This window comes from Numida meleagris, chromosome 1, assembly GCF_002078875.1.
Source record: "Numida meleagris isolate 19003 breed g44 Domestic line chromosome 1, NumMel1.0, whole genome shotgun sequence".
Taxonomy (NCBI): Eukaryota; Metazoa; Chordata; class Aves; order Galliformes; family Numididae; genus Numida; species Numida meleagris.
Genome location: NC_034409.1, coordinates 30,412,209 through 30,434,239, shown reverse-complemented (window position 1 = coordinate 30,434,239; position 22,031 = coordinate 30,412,209). Strand labels below are relative to the sequence as shown.

The window sequence follows — 22,031 nt, the reverse complement described above, 5'->3', positions numbered from 1 at the left end:
CCTCTCTACCCCCAGGCAGATCAACACTTCCTGCCAGCTTGGTGTCGTCTGCAAACTTACTGAGGGTGCTCTCAATGCCCTCATCCCAGTCATCAATAAAGATATTGAAGAGGACAGACCCCAGCATCGACCCCTGGGGAACACCACTCGTGACTGGTCACCAGCTGGTTTTAACTCCATTCACCACCACTCTCTGGGCCCAGCCCTCCAGCCAGCTCCTTACCCGGCAAAGGGTGTACCTGTCCAAGCCACAGGCTGCCAGCTTCTCCCGGAAAATACTGTGGGAGACAGTGTCAAAGGCTTTGCTGAAGTCTAGGTAGACCACATCAACAGCCTTTCCCTCATCCGCCAGGCAGGGCACTCGATCATAGAAGGAGGTTTAGTATCATGCAGCCAAACATGTCTTTTTCAGTTCAGCCATGAACAGAGAATTTTCCTACAAAATTACAAGGTTGTTTCCAACAAACTGATTTGGTGACAAACCAGTTTAGATTCTGATTCTACAGACTAAATCATTAAACTGGACCTCTGAAGGAATTCACACCATGCCTGTGGTACCTGACTGAAAAGTGGCTGTTGTTTTATATATACCATATGCAATCCTACATGCTGGTTAAACAGCCTTCATTATTTCCCTGCTCCTATTTTTAACACCTGTACCCAGTCTACTCTCCTGCTGGCAGAGCAGGCTAAGCAGGTATGCACAAGTGAACAAGAGCAGGGAAACAACCCATCTAGAAAAAATTATAATTCCACCTTTTTCTTCCAATTGAATTAGTTCCATCAACCTGCTGACACTGAGAATGAACAGCAGCGCTGTAAATCTGTGCAGAAGTGGGAAAGAGTGATGGTCAGGAAGAGCAAATGCATAAAGTAAGCCATCCCATTTTCTAGAAATTGCTGAATCCTAACATTCTAAAACTAACACCACAGCAGGGAAAATCTCATGGAATTAGTCTAGAAGTCAAGGTGAAAGTTACCTTTACTGGCATTTGCCCAGCGTTCTGAGAAACAAGTCTATCAATTGAGAGGCTTCATAGGAACTTTAGGCTGTGATATCTATCATTTCCTGCCAGTTGTTTCTTGAGCAGTAAAAACAAAGTCATTAGATCTTGATGGTTGGCTCCCTTTTTCCACTGACTGTTGACACAGTCAGTTCAAATACAATGTCATGATAATAGATAAATCATCATATGTGTTGGCCTAGCTTTGAAAAACACAAATACAGAATAGAAGTGGAAGATTTAGGACATTTGGACTCATGAGAAAAAGAGATTTTGTGCTTTTCGGAGCAGATGACTGCAGGACCAGTTGAGAATTAAAGAAATTGCCTGGACTAAAGGGATTCTCCAGGTACCATAAGAAAAGAGATCCCTTGAGTCAAAGACAACTCTTACTTAAGCCCGAAAGTACACAAAAACATATGGGTAGTAAATAAGTAAATAATCACCCCTACTTGCAATAAAATTGAGATTATCCCATGCAAACTCATTGTTGCCCTTTTTTGTGAGTACTGCTACCTATTTAATGGCAACTCTGAAAAGGTCTAAGCTTCTAGAAGTACATCGAAGGGCTTAGACTTCAATAATAGTGAGCTGTTCAGCTGGAATGACTAGGCAATTGCTGTCAGATATAGAATCCAACTTCTACCTTCTCATCATTTTACAAACAAATCTTTTACTATCAGCTCAAATGGAAGATAGTATTATCCTCTTTCTTACACTGCTGACTTTTGCTACATGTTATCACAAGGTCTCAAAACCTGTAAGTGGTAATGTAAAAGAACCATATCACAAAACAGAACAGAGCTTACAGCCATACTTACAGTGTAATTATTCCTTTCCTTGCCAGAAATGTACACTAAAAGTTGTCATTGCAACACAGAGAACAAAGTGTTCTCTGGAGTGTTTGAGCTGATTGCTTCTCATAGTAATGTTCTTGTCATTTCACAAATGTAATATCACAATTCTATCAGAGCAAGACTGATTTTCTTGTCCTCTCAATGTAGTCTTACTGCAGTACAACACTCTCCTTATCCTGCTTTTTGTAGTTTATACTTGGTTTTAACATTTCCTACTTTTGTAAAGGCTATTTATTTTCAGTAATTAATGACCTAAACAGGAGTGTGAAAGTACTCAAATGTAGGCTCTTTAATCGTGGGTTCACTTCTCATTCTGCAATGAATGCATTTTGCACAGCACACTGCTATGCCTAGTCATTCAAAAAAAAACTCCACTTACTCTCATCACTCGTGATAGGTGAAACTTTTGTCCTGTTTTCTTCAGGAACATATTTTTCCTGGGCTAGCTTTCGTTTCTTTCTTCTCCTCTTAATTTTTTCTCTCAGTCCTTCTTCACTGTCATAAACACAAAAGTTTTTCACTTCTTTAGGTTTCCTGTAGACCACCTGTCCAAATAAGATCATTCTACCCAGTTTCCAGACCTTCTTTATGCCTACTCCCATTGCACCTTTCCTTTCCTGAACCTCTCAGTCTCATCCAGCCCATTCCTTTCCTACCCAACCTCTGCGGTGGGGTGAGAGCTGCCCATTTCTGTAGTGAGGCAGCAATTCTGACAGTGAAGAAGGGGGAACGAAAGTGCAAATGTACACACATGCCCCAAGCCCCTCCACCCTTCTCTTTCATGCTAGAACCAATGAATGCCCCAGACTGAGCTAGCCTGGATTTGTAATAAGTCTGTTTTTCCCTGAAAAATGAGTGGAGGCTGCTATGTTAAGTAGCAATTTACCCTGACTGAGAGGAGGGGCATCATGATAAAAGTTCTCTCTCATGCAGTTTGACAACTGCTCTCGGAAGAGATGCCCTTTGCCTATGGAATATTACCAAAACCTTGGATTAAAAGTGGTACTTGCAAAATAGAATTGCGATTTTAGAAGATCCAGATTAATGGAGAGGAAAAGCACAGCCTGGAATCTAGACTTCTGTAAAATAGATGATGGCAACGTTTCTAAAACAGGTAAGAGAAAAATAATCTTATTAAGTATTCATCCCACCTGTATTCTCCACAGTAATATATTTTTGTACTTAGCTACTACATTCTGATTAGTACATACAAATATGTATACATTTCATACTGTTCGAAGTACTTTTTGACGACTACTGTCTTTGGTAGGCAATTTTGTAAACCTTAACTATCCCTTTACTGTAGTTCGTTTGCCATATGGGATTTCGTTAACTCTAAAGTAAATGAACATCATTTTTTAATGAAAGAAATAGCAGCTTAATCACAATGCAGACTGAGTCATTAGGAAGAAAGGAACCGAATATTAGCACAACATACTTACCTAACTGTATATAAATATGGCTTTATATTACTTATTGTCTGAATTTCACTAATATGTATATCACAAATGGAGTTGAACTAAACTATGAACTAAACTATGTACAAAGCTTCACTTAATACTCACAAATCATTATATCCTGCCATATCAACAGAGTTGAATGTAAAAAGGGAATGCATGATTAACAATCAGGTAAGATATTAAAGTAAAAAAATGCAAATAATGCCTGATATTTGTATAAAAAAATCTAGGACCCTCATACACTCATTTTTAATTTTATAAGATGAGATAAAAGGGTACACTTTGAGAACATATGTACCAAAAATAGGCAGGACAATAGATAGAACAGATAGAAGTGTGGAAACGTAAATGGTAACTGGGATAGTTTTGCACTAGATTTAATACAGTTGCAAACAAGCAGCAGAATTCTCAGAATAACCCAAAGGAAACAGTTTTTGTAAAATCAGAGCATTTGCTATAAAGAGCAAGCAAAAAGGAGTAAGGGGCAAAAAAATAGTGGATAAGGAATAAAATTGCGTAAAATAAATGGTTAACTCAGTCTAACCTTTTACCTCAGGCCAAATTATTTTTTTATTTTGAACTTGTTATATATGTAAAAAAAAATAAAAAATCAAACCACTGGTGTGATGGGGAAGAATAAAAATACATTTACGCATGTGAAAGTAGATTAAAACAAACAAACTTAGTAAACCTAATGGAACTTTGGAAATGTTAAATGTCATATAAAGGACTATTAGATTCTCTACAATGATATAGTACTTCTCAGCTCCAAAAGAAGTTGCCTCAAAAATTCATTTTTTACTCAAACACAGTCTTCTACCTACTCCAAGACTTTGGAGACCATATCATGGGTACAAGGGGAACAAAGAGAACTAGTTCAGGATTTCGGACACTGCAAAAATACAGCAAGTAAACCAGCTCATCAGTCACAGTCAATATTGAGCCTGATCAAAAAATTGTATCCAATCCTACTTTCACCAAAGACTGGCAAATCCATTCTTAATTATGCACTAGCTGCAAATTCTCTGTCACAGGACAATGTCATGGTGCTCTTGTTAATTCTGTCTCTGCTACGATGTGTGTATGTATGTTACTTGGCTTTTTTTAAGAATACATGGACTTTGCTGTGAACACAGTAATGTTCAAAAAGATAAAGTTTTCTTAAGCTACAGACACTAAATTCTGGACTAGAATCTAGTCACGTCTGGTAGCTTATTATTTTGTTAGTGCTTAGAAAGTAGACAGAAAACTTGCCATTGTCCGATATAAAAAAGCATGTCACCCCTGAAACTTATTACAGCACACATGCAGATCTACTGGGCACCGGCATAGCTCCAGTGGTCTCAGGATATAGCAGTGCATGCTGATGATGTCTATGCAAGTACAGTGAAATTGGGCTCTGCTTGTAGAGAATTCTTTACATTCTTCTAGTGGAAGACCAAGAGGTCTTATTATAGCACTAAGCTTAGCGTCAAACTGCTTGTGTCCTTCTCTTGCTTATTACATCATCTAGGAAAAGGTTCTTTTTAATTTGAACCTGTTTGACTATGTCCATACTGTATGATAGGCTGTAAGTCATTCACCCCAATTGCAATGCACGGTGTTTCAGAAATCCAGTCTTGGTTATGGCCTCTAAGTTCTACTGTAATACAATGAATAAATAAGAAACAGTGAGAATACTTCAGAAAATCCAAATATGAACACCAAGGTTGATGGAATTCAAGGAAAATGCCTACAAAGAGATTCAAGGGAAATTCAAAGAGCATGGAAAACACACACAAAAAATGCAATCATATTTCCTAATGTCTTTGATCTCCAAATTCATCTTACCAAGGTATGTAGTTCCATCACCTCCAGATAAGTAACTAACTCCATGTAGCTCAAGTCAGAGCGCAGTCTAGTAAACACAAGGTGAGGAAGAGGATAGGGGATTTATTAGTTCTAGTCTGTAATTGCCCTAACACAGTTACCAGGCTATATATACAGTCAACTTACAGCAAAGTGGATCAGATGGCATAGCAGTCACTCCAGTTTAGATTGACCTACCATCCTCTTCCAGGAGCTTGATGAGATCAGGAATCCCTGGCATTACAACTGTCTCCTGAAGCTACAGACATGTTTTTTTGTAGCCAGTTTAGGGCTTATTTGTGCTGCCAACATAATTAGAATCAAATGCTTACTGCCTTGATTCATAATTATTTAAAAGGAAGGCAGAGAGGTAGGAAATACAGTTTAATTCAAAGCACAAGTGAGATTTAGCCAAGATGATTCTAGGAAAAGATAACTTTCCTATACATATTAAAACTCATTTTAACTGAACACATTGTAAAGTAAACGTTACTTAATAGTATTGTACTTACTAGGTTGCTACAATCACTACATTAAGAATTTATGTATTCATCTTATAAACTTTGGTTGAGGAAAAAAATTATACAAAATTTGATAACCATAAAGGCTGTGGAGGAGTATAGGGAAAGAGTTCTGTTACCCCAAGCTAAAGTACAGTGCTTCAATACTTAACGCATTTAAATAACAAATACTTCCAACCTCTTACAAACACCAGGAGTTGACCACATGGCCTTCAGTCTTTCTGGAAAGTCATTTGACTGCTTTTGTTCCTTAACTTCTATAGAAATAACTTTCCTTTGTAATTTTATTCAGTACAGTTTGAACTAATTTTTCATAATTATGCTACCTGGGTGAGCCATGAATTTGTAAACACAATATTGCAGTCTCTATTTAGCAGGTCATAGCTCTTACTTTTATATTTTGGACTATGTCTGTGGACACATCTTTGGAAAACTAATATTAAGGAATATACGAAAGCAAAACATCATGTTCCAAAGAAGCACTACTATCAACCTTACAGTTGAAGCTGTTAGAAAATTTTCAGGGAATCAATAACTTTGTGGAAAAGAGCTCTTCCTTCTATGTAAAGTGAGTAAATGTTGAGTAAAATTTTATCCCACCTTCCCATCAAGCACTGTAGAGGATTCTGTTTTCTAAATGGCTCTTTTTATGGCCCTCATGCAAAGTTCCAACTTGGACAGACCTTGCAGATTAAAATAGAATCACTGACTCATAGAATCATTGAATCAAAGAATGGCTTGGGTTGGAATGGGACCTTAAAGACCATCTAGTTCCAACATACCTGCTGTAGGAAGGGCTGCCATCCACCAGATCACGCTGCCCAGGGCCCCATCCAAACTGGCCCTGAATGCCTCCAGGGATGGGGCACCTACAGCCTCTCTGGGCAATCTGTTCCCTTTTATCATTTGGAGAGAAGTTCTAGAAACATGACAAATGAAATTGGTGAAAGTTCACTCTGGTAAAACAGCCTTCATTTATGTTTTAATTAGGAGTTCAAAATCTTTGGGATTAAAGGTGAGTCTTTGCAAGCATGAAAACCTTGCTTTGAAAAACACATCGCAGATCTATATTCCAAATTACCCATAACAGGCGCTGATAGATACTGGGCAATAACAACTGAGACAAAATGAACTCTTTCTAGCCCTATCAAAAGCACAATGGTTTTGGCCTGGAACATCCGTTTAGAGAAGAATGCCAACAAAAATAATGCACACAACAACAAAACAGCATTTCCACTAGGGAAGAATACAGGAATGTTTTCAAGGTCTGCAGGGATGTGACGAGGAAGGCTAAAGCTAACCTGGAATTGAATCTGGTAAAAGAGATAAAGGATAATAAGAAAGGCTTTTTTTTTTTAAGTATGTCAACAGTAAGAGGAAGACTAGGGAAAATGTGGGTCCCCTGCTGAATGAGGGGGGTGTTCTGGTAACAGGGGATGCCGAGAAGGCAGAGATACTGAGCACCTTCTTTGTTTCTGTCTTCTCTGCAAAGACTGACATGCCGGAAGTCTGTGCTGCCATTCAGCGTGACCTGGACAGGCTGAAGAGTTGGGCAGAGAAGAACTTGATGAGGGTTAACAAGAGCAAGTGTAGAGTCTTGCACCTAGGGAGGAATAACCGCATGCACTGATACAGGTTGGACATGATCTGCTGGAGAAGAACTCTGCAGGGAGGCACTTGGGGGTCCAGGTGGATGACAGGTTTGCCACGAGCAAGCAGTGTGCCCTGGTAGCCAAGAAGGCCAATGGCATCCTCGGGTGCACTAAAAAGAGCGTGGCCAGCAGGTTGAGGGAGGTGATCCTCCCCCCCTGCTCTGCCCTGATCAGGCCTCACCTGGAGTATTGTGTCCAGTTCTGGGCTCCCAGGTGAAAAAAAGACCTGGAGAGAGTCCAGCAGAGGGCCACAAATATGATAAAGGGCCTGGAGTACCTCTCTTATGAGGAAAGGCTGAGTGACCTGGGTCACTTCAGCCTTGAGAAAAGAGGACTCAGAGGGAATATGACTAATATTTATAAATATCTAAGGTGTGGGAGGCAAAGGGTTGAGGCCAGACTCTTTTCAGCAGTGCGCGGCAATAGGACAAGGGGAAATGGCCACAAACAGAAGCATAGGAAGTTCTGCACAAATGTGCATAAGAACTTCTTCACAGTGAGGGTGACGGAGCACTGGAACAGGCTGCCCAGAGAGGTTGTGGAGTCTCCTTCTCTGGAGATGTTCAAGACCCACATGGACACCTACCCATTCAACCTGGCCTGGGGAGCCTGCTTCGCAGGGGGGTTGGACTTGATGATCTCTAGAGGTCCCTTCCAGCCCCTACAATTCTGTGAGTCTGTGATTCTGTGATTTTGTTTTCTGCCTTGGATAGAAATGTTGGTGTTGCCTTCAGCACAGCCTGATTTGTTTTGATTCTGTCTTCTGGATCTCAGTTGCAGCCCGCTGCACAGCTGCCCATATTACAAGTGCCTCCAGGCCCAGTACAGATACCCAAGCCAGTCAAAGCAAGCGTGGAGTGAGTGTGGCCATTTATTATCCTTCTGCTCTTCCCTATGTTTCCTGCAAAGCTAGGCACAGATGTATTAGTTGGCGAAGGGAATCTACTGTTACTAAGGATGCATGCCTTTTTTCTATCATCATCTATCATGCATTACACTAAATATTAGATAGGGCAGAATATAAGGGTTTTTGTAAAGGTTTGTGAAGTTCTGCCTTTGATGGCGTTGCTGTATAGTAAGCTTTAAGTGTTGCCTACTTGGAATTTGCATTTTTTTCAGATAGAGGAGAGCCTGTACATCCCATATTCTAAATTCTTTCACCAGTTCAAATATACTGGATTTAACTAAAAAGTTTTGAATTGTAAATTCAATATCTTTAACTATTATTTTAAATGTGTTGGTCTCTTTTTCTCCTTCAGGCCTGCTCCACAGAAAGATGACAAATGGTACATGCACTATTTCCATTTGCAACAACCATCCTAAGCTGGAGTGGTACTGTTATTTCCTGATTCTGGTTTGCCTTTTTACGCTGATAGTGGGATTTCTAGGCAACATACTTGCCCTTCGACATTATGTGTACTGCGTGAAGACCTGGACTACCAACAGCATATTTCTATTCAATTTGGCATTGTGTGACCTCACTTGGATTCTCATGGCACCTTTTTCAGTATATCACAGTCTCCAGAAATCAGATAACTATCTCAGCGAAACATTTTTTTACATCATAAGGCTATTTTTTAGTATTAATATCTATGGAAGTGTCTACTTCTTGACACTTATCAGTTTTGACAGATACTTAGGTGCTGTCCATCCTATCACTTCATTAACATGGTGGAACAAAGGAAAGGCCATGTTTTGTACTGCTGCTGTATGGATCTTCATAGTTGTTGCATCAGTGCCAGAGATCTTCTGTGCAATTGAGGCTGGAAGACAACATGACAGCACAAATTCCCAAGATGACATTACAGAACCTTTACAATTTGAAGTGCCATTCATACTCTCCAAGATTGTATTGCGATTCCTAATTCCAGTCACAGTCATCTTTACATGTTATATGTTGACTCTCAAAGCATTACTACAACTCTGTAAAAGGCAGCAAAGAAGAAATAGAATTATTAGGCCTCTTTTACTGATTTCAGCTGCTATGATTGTATTTGCTGTTTCTTTCACACCTTATCACATTATGATGATGGTGATACTAATTTACAAAACTTGTTGTCAACCATCCTCTGAGAGCATAAGCACATTAATCGCAGTTTATCAAATCACAGAGATCATCTGCAGCATCAACAGCTGCCTTGATCCAATCATTTTTACAGTAGCAAACAAGACATTCTATCAAAAAATTAAAAATATAAAATGTCATCCCAAATGCCAATGCTGCTGCTATCTAACACGGAGGGTAAGGGACATTGCTCTGTCCCCAAGAACAGTGACTTAAATGTCAATTTACAAAGACATGCATCTCTTCCTACCCATTTAGCTCTGTACCATCAGAACAGTTTAAAATTTCATCTGTATAGCACAGCAATCTCTTGAGTAGGCAAGAATAGACAGCAATGTAGAGTAAAAGTTAACATGTACATCTACTGGAAAATAAATGCTATTATATGTACTTTAAATATTATTGTCATAAATATACCTTAATTTATTATGATGTAGCGCATCTTCCCCATATGTACATCTGATACGAATGAACAATGAATGAAAGCACTAAGAATCTGCTTTAGTTCTTGGTCAGAGAAATACAGGAAGTCTATGAGTAAACTGTGTTGAGGAGCCTCCTTATAGTTTCCGTTAATTATTTTTTCATATCTTTGTAAGTACTATTGTGCCTGGATTACGCAATTAGTAAGAATCGTGAAGTTAACAGCTGAACTTCCTGAGCATTTGTAGAGAGGCCTACTACAAGTACTTAACTGTAATGCTACTTGCACTAAAGTTCCTCTGGCACTGGCAGTAGAGCCTCAATAACCTGGATAAATGCAGCAGATTTCCAAAAAAAAACAAACAAAATATCAGTAATAAGGTAAAGCCCCTGAAATAGTCAGAGCCATAGTGAGTCTGCTTATGAAGCAAACAAGCAAGAACTGAAGAGCTTGCTGAAGGTTTTTCTTATGCAGCAGTGTCTTCAGACCGATAGTATAAGCACACCAATGGTGCCTCGCAAACCTTGGGCAATTACAGCTGTTTCTCTTAATTGTTCTGCTTCAGAGAAGTACGTCGTTCTACAGTGAACTCTTAACTAATGAACAGGGAGAACTATGCAAAGGAAAAGTTCTGAAACACTGAAGTGGCTGAGCTGTGGGAAGAAGCCTGCTATGCAACATTGCTTTTTCCTTGTTAATTTAGGGTCTCAGCATCAGTTTCAGGACAGTCTAAGGTATAGCTGGCTTTCCATACTAAAACAGCACAATGTATAGTCATTGAAGAATATCTATCTTCAAGAGTCATTATATAGGTGTTCACCCAACATATATAGACAGTTGTCCTTCATATTCAACTATGTGCTTTCTACCCAAGTCTCACAAAATGTCTTATTAATTATTAAAGGCCATACATCAGTGGGCAAGACAGCTTTATTTTCAGAAGTTACTAGTGACAACGTACTTTTACATACACTTTGTATCATGTCCTTTTCATTTTCATAATTTTAGTATGATTTTATTCTCGTATATGTATGAAAAACTAGTATAATTCTGCACTGACATTAAATCTCACTTGTCGAATTTTTCAGTTGTATTGAGTAAATATACGTGTATATATAATATCTAGAAGATTGTTTTCCTAATTCTTTATAACTGTGATGTGAAATGAAGGAACAAGTCTTGATCATCTGAAATACTTTAAATATGTTTAGATGTGTATATATATGAGGATCTTACTGTAAATTGTGTGTCTATATTCTATTCCGGTGAGTTACATACTCACCTAATTGTTAAGAGCTGCTCTTAAACCCTTGATGATCATAGAATCATAGAATGGCCTGGGTTGAAAAGGACCATAATAATCGTCTAGTTTCAAACCCCCTGCTGTGTGCAGGGTCACTAACCACTAGACCAGGCTGCCCAGAGCCACATCCAGCCTGGCCTTGAATGCCTCCAGGGATGGGGCATCCACAACCTCTCTGGGCAACCAGTTCCAGCGCATCACCATCCTCTAAGTGAAAAATTTCCTCCTAATATCTAACCCAAATCTCCCCGGTGTTAGTTTAAAACCATTTCCCCTTGTCCTATCACTATCTACCCTTGTAAACGGTTGTACCCCCTCCTGTTTATACACTGCCTTCAAGTATTGGAAGGCCACAATGAGGTCTTCCCAGAGCCTTTTCTTCTCCAAGCTAAACAAGCCCAGTTCCCTCAACCTTTCTTCATATGAGGGGTGTTCCAGCCCTCTGATCATCTTAGTGGCCTTCCTCTGGAACCATTCCAAGAGCTCTGCACCTTTCTTGTGCTGGGGGCCCCAGGCCTGGATGCAGCACTCCAGATGGGGCCTCACAAGAGCCGAGGAGAGGGGGACAATCACCTCCCTCTCCCTGCTGTCCCCTCCTCTTTTAATGCAGCCCAGAATATAGTTGGCCTTCCGGGCAGTGCACACTGCTGGCTCATGTCCAGCTTCTCGTCCACCAGGACCCCGAAGTCCTTCTCTGCAGGGCTGCTCTCAAGGAGCAGTTTGCATAAATACCAGGGATTGCCCTGGCCTAAGTGCAGCACCTTGCATTTGGCCTTGTTGAACCTCATTAGGTTCACGTGGGCCCACTTCTCCAGCCTGTCCAGGTCCCTCTGGATGGCTTCCCTTTCCTCCAATGTATCGACTGCACCGCTCAGCTTGTTGTCCTCTGCAAACTTGCTGAGAGTGCACTTGATGCCATTGTCTATGTCATTGATAAAGATGTTGAAGAGCACCCGTCCCAAGACCGACCCCTGAGGGACACCACTTGTGACTGGCCTCCACTCTGACATAGAACCATTAATCACAAGCCTTTGTCTGTGTCCAGCCAACCAATTCTTAATCCCTATTTTTCCAGTATTTTAGAAGAAAAAATATTCACCTTCATCTACTTTACGTATGAACTGACTATTGTAAACATGACAGGGTTGTTCGCAATGCACTGACTCCTTAAAGAGAGTTTGTTAATCTCTAAATGGGTACACACTGGCCACTATCGACTCCTCTATATGCTTACATCTCAGATTGATACAGAAATGATATCAGTGCCATTTAGTGACAAAGGTGCTCTCATCATGAGAAAGTGAAGAACAGGAGAGATAATTGTGAAGCTCTGGGCTAAATGAGTTTATTGCTCCCTCTGGATTGCACTGCCAAGTTTCAAACATTAACAATTTCCAAAATCAAACACTTGCCATTTTATCAATTATTCTATCTTTAAAGCCATTGAAACACTTTCTTTCTCCTTTCCCTGCTTCAGTATTGATTTTCAACAGAGTTTTTTTTTTTTTTTTTTTGTTTCCCTGCAAAATCAACATCAAAATAAGTTTTTCTGGACTGCATACTGTCTACTATACAGATGTCAGTGTTACTACTACATATCATGTTAGTATCATTAGAAAGGAGTCCTGTTGTTAATGAGGAAATAAGCATTAAATTCAGAAGAAACTGTGAAAAACCTTATCAAAGTTGTTTCTTCATCTCTGGAAAAAAAAAAAGAAACTGTTTTCTCTTAAAACTGCTGCCTTCATAACACCTGTGAATGCAGTCTGTGGTCACAAGTACCCAAAGTTTGTGAGAATCAAATTAAAAATTTCAAATAAAGAGTGGAATCAGAAACCTGCAACAAGGTCAGGCTCAGTAATTAGAAAGCTTCACAGATAACCCTTCCACAACTCATAGGCCTTGTACAAGCAGCATTAATGTGGATTGCAAAGTCATGGGTTTCTCTACCTGGGATTCAGTACATAAAAAGGAAAACTAAAACTACTAGTGTAGTCTTAGTCTGTTATAGGAAAGTCATTGTGAGAGTCTGACTCAAAGAAAGTCTTCTGTAAGACAGAAATTTCATTCTGGTCAGGTAATCAGAACATAAAACGCATTTAACTGAAGAATTACCTTCATTGTCTCTATGTGGCTGAATTTTGAAGTATATAGATAAAAAGATGCAAAATGAGCTGCTATTCACTTTCTGTCAGCATTACCCTACCAAAGAGCTGCATGGTCTAAGGCACACATGACAGAACAATGCCAGCAGTTGCCATCATGGGCCTGGGAGAGCATCAAAGAGAGCTCTAAGTGCTGTGCCCAGTGATCAGGAAAGGACAGCAGAAGCAAAGAGGCAGGGAACTGGTTTTCCAGATGTCAGCCAAGTCAAAAGATAAAAATTGCCATGACATAGCACATATCGAAACAATACTGATTTCTGCTGCATATCCTTTGATCCTCCCTGACTTCCAAGGATATGAGCAAGAGATAAAAGCAGTATGGATGGTAGCCCTGATTTATATGCTGTGCTGGGGAAAAGCAGGAGAAAGCTGGAGTCTCCTCTAGTTCACTTACATAGGATGGACTAAGGCAGGTCTTCCTCAGTCCGCTGTCTGTGTTCCTCTACAGATCAAGGGACACACTACTGGGACTCTGAAACTCTCATAAAATCCACTTTTCCACATTGCTTCTCTCTATATTCCACAGACAGAAAAATACGGAATAAAGAGTATTACAAAAGAAAATCCTTCTCTCCATGTCTGTTTCTGCAGCTGGATGGAACGGACCACAAGCTTATATAACTCATTAGTTTACCATCAATGAAACCATCAACAGAAGAGGTCCCAAAATGTTCACAAACAAATGGGAATGGGAGGAAGAAAAGCAAACAAGTCACCTTGTGTCTCTGAAAAGATTATTCTCAAACAACCCCAAATAAAAGAAATGAAGACATTGTTTAAAAAAAAAAAAAGCATCTGTGTCACAGTGTCTCTGTTGCCTGTTCTCCCAGCCTGGCATCTTGCACAACGTGCCTTGTACTGGGTTGAGTTTAAAGTTAATCTTTAAAGGTCCTCTTTAGGACACAAAATCCTTAGGAAAAATCATTCTCTCTCTTACCCTCTGCAGTTCAGATAGCAGTTCCTCAAACTAATCAGCTATGAATACTCCCTAGTAGCTGAAAAGGCTTCTAAATATTTATTTTTCTGCTTATAAGAGATGCAATAATCAATTAAACTCACTTTTTAAAAGTGTTTTTGTTCAACCAGACTGAACTAATGCTAATGTTCTCCTGAATGAAACCAAAGGTTTTCTACAAACTAAGACTTAAAAACCACAAGACATCTGTTCGTATTTACTTGGTAATATTTTTATTTGGAAATAAATGTTCCTAAAATGTTTCATTATAATATTCCTCAGGTAATTTCACATATACAAATAAAATGAAATCAGATTATTCCATTTTACGACAATAAGCAAACAATTAAAAAAACAGCTAAGAGCCAAAGTCAACATCTTCTACTAAGACAAATATGTTGCAACACTGGTTTCTCACAGCCTATTGTTTGAGTTAAATCTGAGGACATGGTATCTAATTAAATGCCCGCCTGTTCTAATTAGTTTGAACACATCAGTTCATGTTGAAATAATTTATTAGCCTACAGAACTGACTGCAGGATGTGGATAGCTCTCACTTACCATTTCTAGATTCAGAGATATTACAGCAATGGGCATCTTAGTAACTTATCAAATGAGTGCAAAGTGGCCTGTGGTCTGAAAGATTTGCTTATGTGTGTGATCAGCTGTGGTCAAGGAAACAACTTTCTTATTTATTACTGTAAAACTCAGCATTGTTTTGTAAACAAAAATTTCTAAAATTAAAAATTCTAAGATGAAGAGGTAAATCGAGCGACAAACATCCCAAAGGTGCTCTGTAAGGTAAGCCATCTTTAGGCACCCACTGTTCTGCATTTGCCTGGGCAATACATGCACAAAACTACCTGAAAACTTATTGTTTAAATAACAGTGTTAAAATGTTCCTAAACCCGGGGTCTCGCTTCAATGTGCATAAACAGATGTATTCTGATATCAGTTCTTCTTTTCCAAGTCTCAGAAACACTGCACCTGGCAAACTGCCATGGCAAACAGTGCAACAGGCAGATAAAATGTCTCACCTTTGTACACTGCTTCCACCAGTGGAAGACAATGCACTTCAGGCAGAAGGAAAAATAATCACTGCACTGATTCTACCACTGGAGGAACTAAGGCAGAAGCAAGTTCTGCATGGGCCTTGCCACCGCTGCCTGGCCGGCCCTGCACCAGGCGCAGGTGGCCAAGGTCCCAGTGCGGCCTGCAGCATGACACACGCTGTCCAGGTAAGCACTCTGCTTCCTCGTCACGTGGTTCACAGGGCTTCCTCCAGCTGGTCAAGGTGAACCTTCACTGGGGAGAACTGCACTTCTCAGCTTTTGCACTCAAAGGTAAAACGCAACCTAATGTCACAAAACGTACATACTCAAGGTCTCGGCTACTGACCTAGCTTAAAAAGTGATGCCTTCACACAGTACATTATGTATTATGGGAACCAAGGATCTCCAGTTTCCTATCAGTCCTGCCAATACTGGTCAGAAGACCAACGTTAGCAGCCAAAATATCGCCATCAGTCTTCTTGTGGAGCCCGTCCTACCTGATTCTGCTGGTCTCATGGACCTGGTGTGAACTAGAAACCGCAGAGGAAGCAAATGCACTTGATAAGTATTGCTCTCTGCCTGCATCTAAAATGCCCCAGAGTCTTTAAGCATTGCTTGCTATTTCTCTAAGAAAAAAGATATCCAAAATAAAATTGTTCATAAGAATACACGCTCCTCTTTTTAACGCAAAATAAGTACAGGAAGATGTAGTTTTACTGCTGCAAGGAAATAGCTGACATGGTCTTTTTCTCTAAAGGATTACCAAAGGCAATCAAGAGCAGTCTAGCAATGGTCAGTGCCACCTGCTCTACAGAATGGTGCAGGGAATTCATGCAGGCATCACATCTTTCTCTGTTTCACATTAATGTCATCACTATTACCTGGATGTAGTAGTTTGATCTGCTATTATGAATAAACTGCAAAATGCAGGTAACACAGGAAGAACTTAAGTTTTGCCAGAATTAGAATGTGCAAGCAGGCTTAATTTTGCATTTTTCTGCATCTATCAATTTCCATTACACGGTCTTTAAATGTAATTTTAACCAGAGACTTTACTCTTCCTGGTTTTATTCTATTAGGTTTAGAAAACTGTGCTGATGCAGTTAAAAGTTCTAAAAAAAAGATATTGATTTCCTATTGTGTATTAGAACGATTTGCAGTAGAGAAGCAACTCAAAACCCTGCCTTAGCAATAGAAAGTGCCAACGTGTTTGTTTGTGAAGTGCAGATTTTTTAACTTTATGTGACAGTATCCAGGTTATGAAACGATCGTGGGAAAAAATACCCTCTTGAGATGTCTTCATTGAATATCAAATAAAATTTCTTTAGAGGGTATATAAGTACGAATTATATTTGTGTACTCTTCATTCTTAATGAAATTTTAGTGTTTTTAAGTACTGGCTTTTTTAACTGCCAGAGCTATAAACATAATTCCATGATCCTCCTCCTTTTTCTCATTCTGGAGCTCTAATATATTTCGTAATCTTATTTGTAGTATCTAGTAGAAGCTATAATTTTCTTCTCTGAATTTTCTGGAATTCAAATTTCACAATAAATAAAAGAAGCTTTACAGTATTTATATCCCTTATAATGCTGATGTTGAACTCTGAAGGGCAGGGCTGTAATCTCTATTTCTCAATACCAGCTCAGTGACACCCTGCAATGACTTGTCAAAATAATTAGTTCTGTTTTTTTTAAAATTATTTGTTCTTTTCTCCTGACACTGCACTGAATGTGATTCACAATCTTATTTTTAACAAAAAATAGGTTTGCTTGCAACCTATCTTCCATGCTGCCCTTTTAGATAAGCATTTATAAAGCATTTTTTGTCAGAAAATAAAGGAGATTTTGTCCTCATTCATCAAAGAGCATCTTTAGGTTTACAGATGGTCTTTGTGGTAAGTTGCCCAAAATGCACTACTGCGGCAATGTAACTTAGAAACCTGAGTGTGGTGCTATATGTAGTTTAATATGTTTAAATGTAAATAGCGAAAGACGTTTAAATAATAGCAAATGTGCTCGACAAATGTTTAGACTGATTTGAGTAAGGAATGCCCTTTCCTCTCAAACACAGGTAGCTGAGGTCAACAGAAAGCAGCCATCCCAGCACTAACCCTGAACTGGAGCTTAAATGAGATTTAGGTTTGACCATGACCTTTGCTGCTGATCTTCTAAGGGACTAAGGCAAACAGCACTGTCACTGCTACTCTGGAGGGAATGTAAGGTTCACAACAAACATGTATGCTGAGCTGTCAAGGACCAGCAGAGAGCAAGAGAGAAAAGAGATTTACGTTTTCTTGAGATAAATAGTACTTGTAGTAGTTACTTGGTCAGTCAAACACAGGAGATAGCACATGATCTAATAAAAAGAATTTGTGTCTCGAAGGAAATGAAACAATGCTTTTTTTAACTAAAAAAAAAAAAGAAATATTTAGACTCGCTTCTTGCTGAGAACAAAGTACATTTTTTTTTGTCCAGACTTCCTGGGTAGCCTTAGGAAGGGTGAGTAGATAAAGAGCTCTCTGCACAAGGTTCTCTCCCTCTGAGGCATAAAGTATGCAGAAAGAAAGAAAATCTGAGCAGACAGTTTTCTGATTTAACCTCAGTATGCACAGATTAAGCATGGGTTTTCTTTTATATTTTATCTTCAATAAATATTTGCAATTCTGCTGTCTGCTTTGTACAGTGGGAATAAATCTCACCGTTCTCAAGGAGTACCCTAGAGGTTACAGAGGGTGTTTGCATTTCAGATGCACAGGACAAGTAAAGAATTGGTGTTGTGGGACTTAGAGGATGTATATTTGAGTGACAATCAAAAATGCTCTCTAGCCTACTGTGAATGTTCAGGGCACACACTTAGACTTGAGCATTTTCAGATTTAGTGAAAACTACTATTTCATATGCTATATATTTCTCAACTAGCATGTGTATATGTGACCAGAAGGACACTTGTCTGAACGCCAGAAGGGATAAAACCAATAAGTCAAGTCCTACATCAATATTAATGTGTGCTGCAAGCACAAAAACAGTGACTTGGAGTGAGTTTTCACTGGTTGCAAGACCTACTTCAACTGTGGGCCGAAGTTTCCAAATACTGAAAAATTTATTCAGTAAAAAAGGTCATGTTCTCTACTTTGATAACAGAACATTATGTTTATAGAATTAAAAATATGAACTGTAGTTATGTGTTCTTTAAACTGCCTTCAAAGTGGAGTTTTCGTATTTGATCAAGGAACACAATGAATTTTCCATAAATGACATTACAAAACTCTTGCAATGGAACAGTCATAAGCAATGCTCATTAATCCTAGTTTGTTGCAGCACATCATTCATGTGTATTATGTAGTAATATTATCCGATGGAATCCAAAAAGGAGTATTTATCGTATGGAAGTGGAAAGAGTAGAAATGCACAATATCACCTAAACCTCCAGATCCACTTAACTTAGCAGTATCTTAGGAAAATTTAATTTTAAATAATTTGATACTATATTATTTGCTAAACTAAACAACTATGACAAATGCTATAGTGAGAAATACATATTTACTAGAAATAATGTGAAAGTAGAAACTGTGTAAATATAAAAGAAGAATAACGGTTTCATAGCAAATTTCATCTGGAGCTCAATCAGATATAAAACAAACCCAAATTTTCATTATTGAAAAAGTCAAAGGGTGAATAGGTTCCATGGTAGAACACTATTTTTAGGGTGTACACAAAATGCTGGTAAATTATAGAGGGTCTTTTTTGGTGGGAGGGGGTTGCTGAAAAATGTTTTAATTTTTTACAAATATTGTACAGAAACATTCATTACTATTCTTGGTCTATCATATTTAAGTTTGCTTATTCAAAGAAAAAAACTATTTACCTAAGTGTCATTATCATTCAGTACCACTAGAAGGTGCTCCTCTGTTGAAAGAAAATTACATCTGTTTCAATTGCTTCTCAAAGCCACTTTTCCTCTGATAACTGTGGTTCTGTCCAGTTGTTTACACAGATTGTAATTGCAAAAACTGCCCCTGCCACACAACAGCAGGACCTTATACATCCTACCCATTAACACAGCATGGGAATAACAGACCCGTTGTTGTACATTTTCTTCACCAGTCAGTACCCCAGCTGAGCAGGAGTCCAGTTAGTTTTGCTGGAAGGTGAGAGGTTGTGGATGACCCCTTCCTGGAGGCATTCAAGTCTAGTCTGGATGGGGCTTTGAGCAACCTGGTCTAGTAGGTGGTGGTCACGCCTGTGGCGGGGGTTTGGAACTAGATGATCTTAAATGTCTCTTCCACCCCAAACCATTCTATGCTTCTATGGGTTGAGAGAACTGTGGTGGATCTAGCACCTCATGAAGAGCCACAAAAATCTTTTACAGTGAGGGTGTTGAGGCACTGGAACAGGTTGCCCAGTGGTGTGGTTGATGCTCCGTCCCTGGAGACTTTCAAGGTGAGGCTGGATAAGGCCCTGGGCAACCTGATCTAGCCGTGGTGTCTCTGTTCACTGCAAGGGAGTTGGACTAGATGGCCTTCAGAGGTCCCTTCCAACCCTAAGGATTCTATGATTCTGTGAGTCTGTGATTATCTAAGGATAGGAAAAACTCATTCCTTGAGTATCTTGGAACAGAATGCACTCCTAGGGGGACACTTGCACACTTGTCTGAGGTCTGAAGGCAAGAGGGTCCAAGATTTTTGAGAAAGACTGTAAGACAACTGTGCAAACATAAGCATATGATTTACACCAATTCCACAAAAACAGTTTCATGATATTGAACTGTATCTGGAAATCCAAGGGGCAATAATTCATATTTCATAGACAGCCTTATACAAGCCTCAGCTGAGTAACAGCTGATAACCACTGAGTGTATACTTGCTGCCTCTGGAAGCTCTTCACAAATACAATAAAAACCTTAATAAAAAACTGAAATAATTGCAGTTTTTCTAATAAAAACCTTCAGCCTGCATGCCATCTGATGAGTTGTGTCGCTTGTCATTGGATAGTATTTTGGTGAGAAATATGAAAGAAAAGGGCAGTGAGGATGGACAGGCTGGCTAAGGTAAGATTCTGATTTTTTGAGGTGTGAAATTTATGCAAACTGTAGAAGTAATCATTATGGAATTCAAAATTTTGGTATACTTTAAGAGCTTGCATTTCATCAGCTTTTCTACCTTAGACAACTGTCAGTAGGATGCCCATTTCCAGTGAAAGATGGTTAAGGAAGAAAGTATCCATAGAGCTCAAGGAGTGAATTATTAACCCACTAAAACCTAAGGACAGCCCTAAGCAAAAGTTTCCTTATGGTGAGGATATGATTACTTAGCTTTTCACAAACTTCAATACCACAAAAGCAGCAAACACAGTGTTCTCAGGTGGAGCTCCTCAGGTTGCAGAAGCTTCTGCAAGAGGCAAAAGAAGCTCGGGAACTACTCAAATCCTGGAGTTTGATTCACCAGATAGGTCTGAATGATCAAAATGGAAATGATTAAAGGAGAAAGATGCTGGCAAGCTATTGAGGAAGACAGCCCATTCCATTCACCTCTTTATGTTAATATGGCAAACATTCCCAGGGAAAATACCCGTGCTCCCTGGGAAATACGATATTGTTATAGAAAAGTACCTCCAGAGGTGTGGCTGTCCTGCTTTCATGAGGAAGATAATTTGTACAGTTCTGGATCTCAGAGTGAAAATGAAAAAGAAACAAGAAATAAATACATGTCAATGATGTAGCTTTCAGATCCAGCCCTCTTCATGTGCAACTTGTTAGTTCACCTTCAAATAGCCAATGCAACACTCTCCATTTTGAGATGCTAGTGCCTTGATAAGGAATAGATGCAGAAAATGGTACCTGGCACTCATTTTCTTGAGGTTACGGAGCACTTTCTCTGTCCTGCTACTGAATGTTTCCGGCTCTTTCAGAGGAAGAGTTTTCCCTTTCAGGGCAAGGAACCCAAACCTCTTCAACAAAATCAAATATCTTCACTCATTTTGAAATAGTATTTATTTTAGAGATGTTGTGTTAGATTACATTCGATCCATCTTGTATGGCAGTGAGGAAAAACAGCCACAAATTTTGTCTTTACAGTGGTCACAGAATATTCACTGAGACTCCTTGAGAGGTCTAGTTATGAATTAAATATAGGATTAAAAATAAAATGAATTATTCTGCCACAAAACAGATAGTGCTTTTCATACTGCTCAAGACACCTCTTTGACACTAATGAACTTAGGAATACACGTTCTTCCTTCTCTGAGGAAAAAGTCTATATGAAGGACTTCACCTTTATGTAGTATGTCACAGCAAGTAAATAGCTAGAAGGTACTTACCTTGCTTTGTTCAACAAGAGAAAATACTATAAGATGGCTTTATGGGATATCTCTCAAGGGATAAGGTCTGTAACTATAAAAATGAAAAAGAGGGATTAAATATACATCAATGTAAGTAGCGTGGGAACTCCTGGTTTCAGTTTTGGTCTTCTAAAGGAATTGCATCAGGCATCAATCTGATTTCCAGTGCACAACACACAGTACAAAGTGAATGAGGAACACGTGCTCCACAGGAAGTGGTGTAACTTTTTCGGGGGAAACTCTTATCCAGAGAAACTGATCTATGGAAAGGAACTTGTACAGTATAGCTAGAAACAGAAGAACTAATTTTTTTTTACTCACTGCCTCAGGATACAATATCAAATGAGACCTTAGTATCAAATGTATGACAAGACCATAATATTTGAC

The 22,031-nt window shown here is 39.1% G+C and overlaps 1 protein-coding gene across 4 annotated transcripts in view; it reads right to left on the bottom strand.

Moving 5' to 3' along the window:
- Positions 1-22,031, bottom strand: part of TMEM117 (transmembrane protein 117) — a 213,609-nt gene that overhangs the window by 174,599 nt on the left and 16,979 nt on the right. The window lies entirely within an intron of this gene.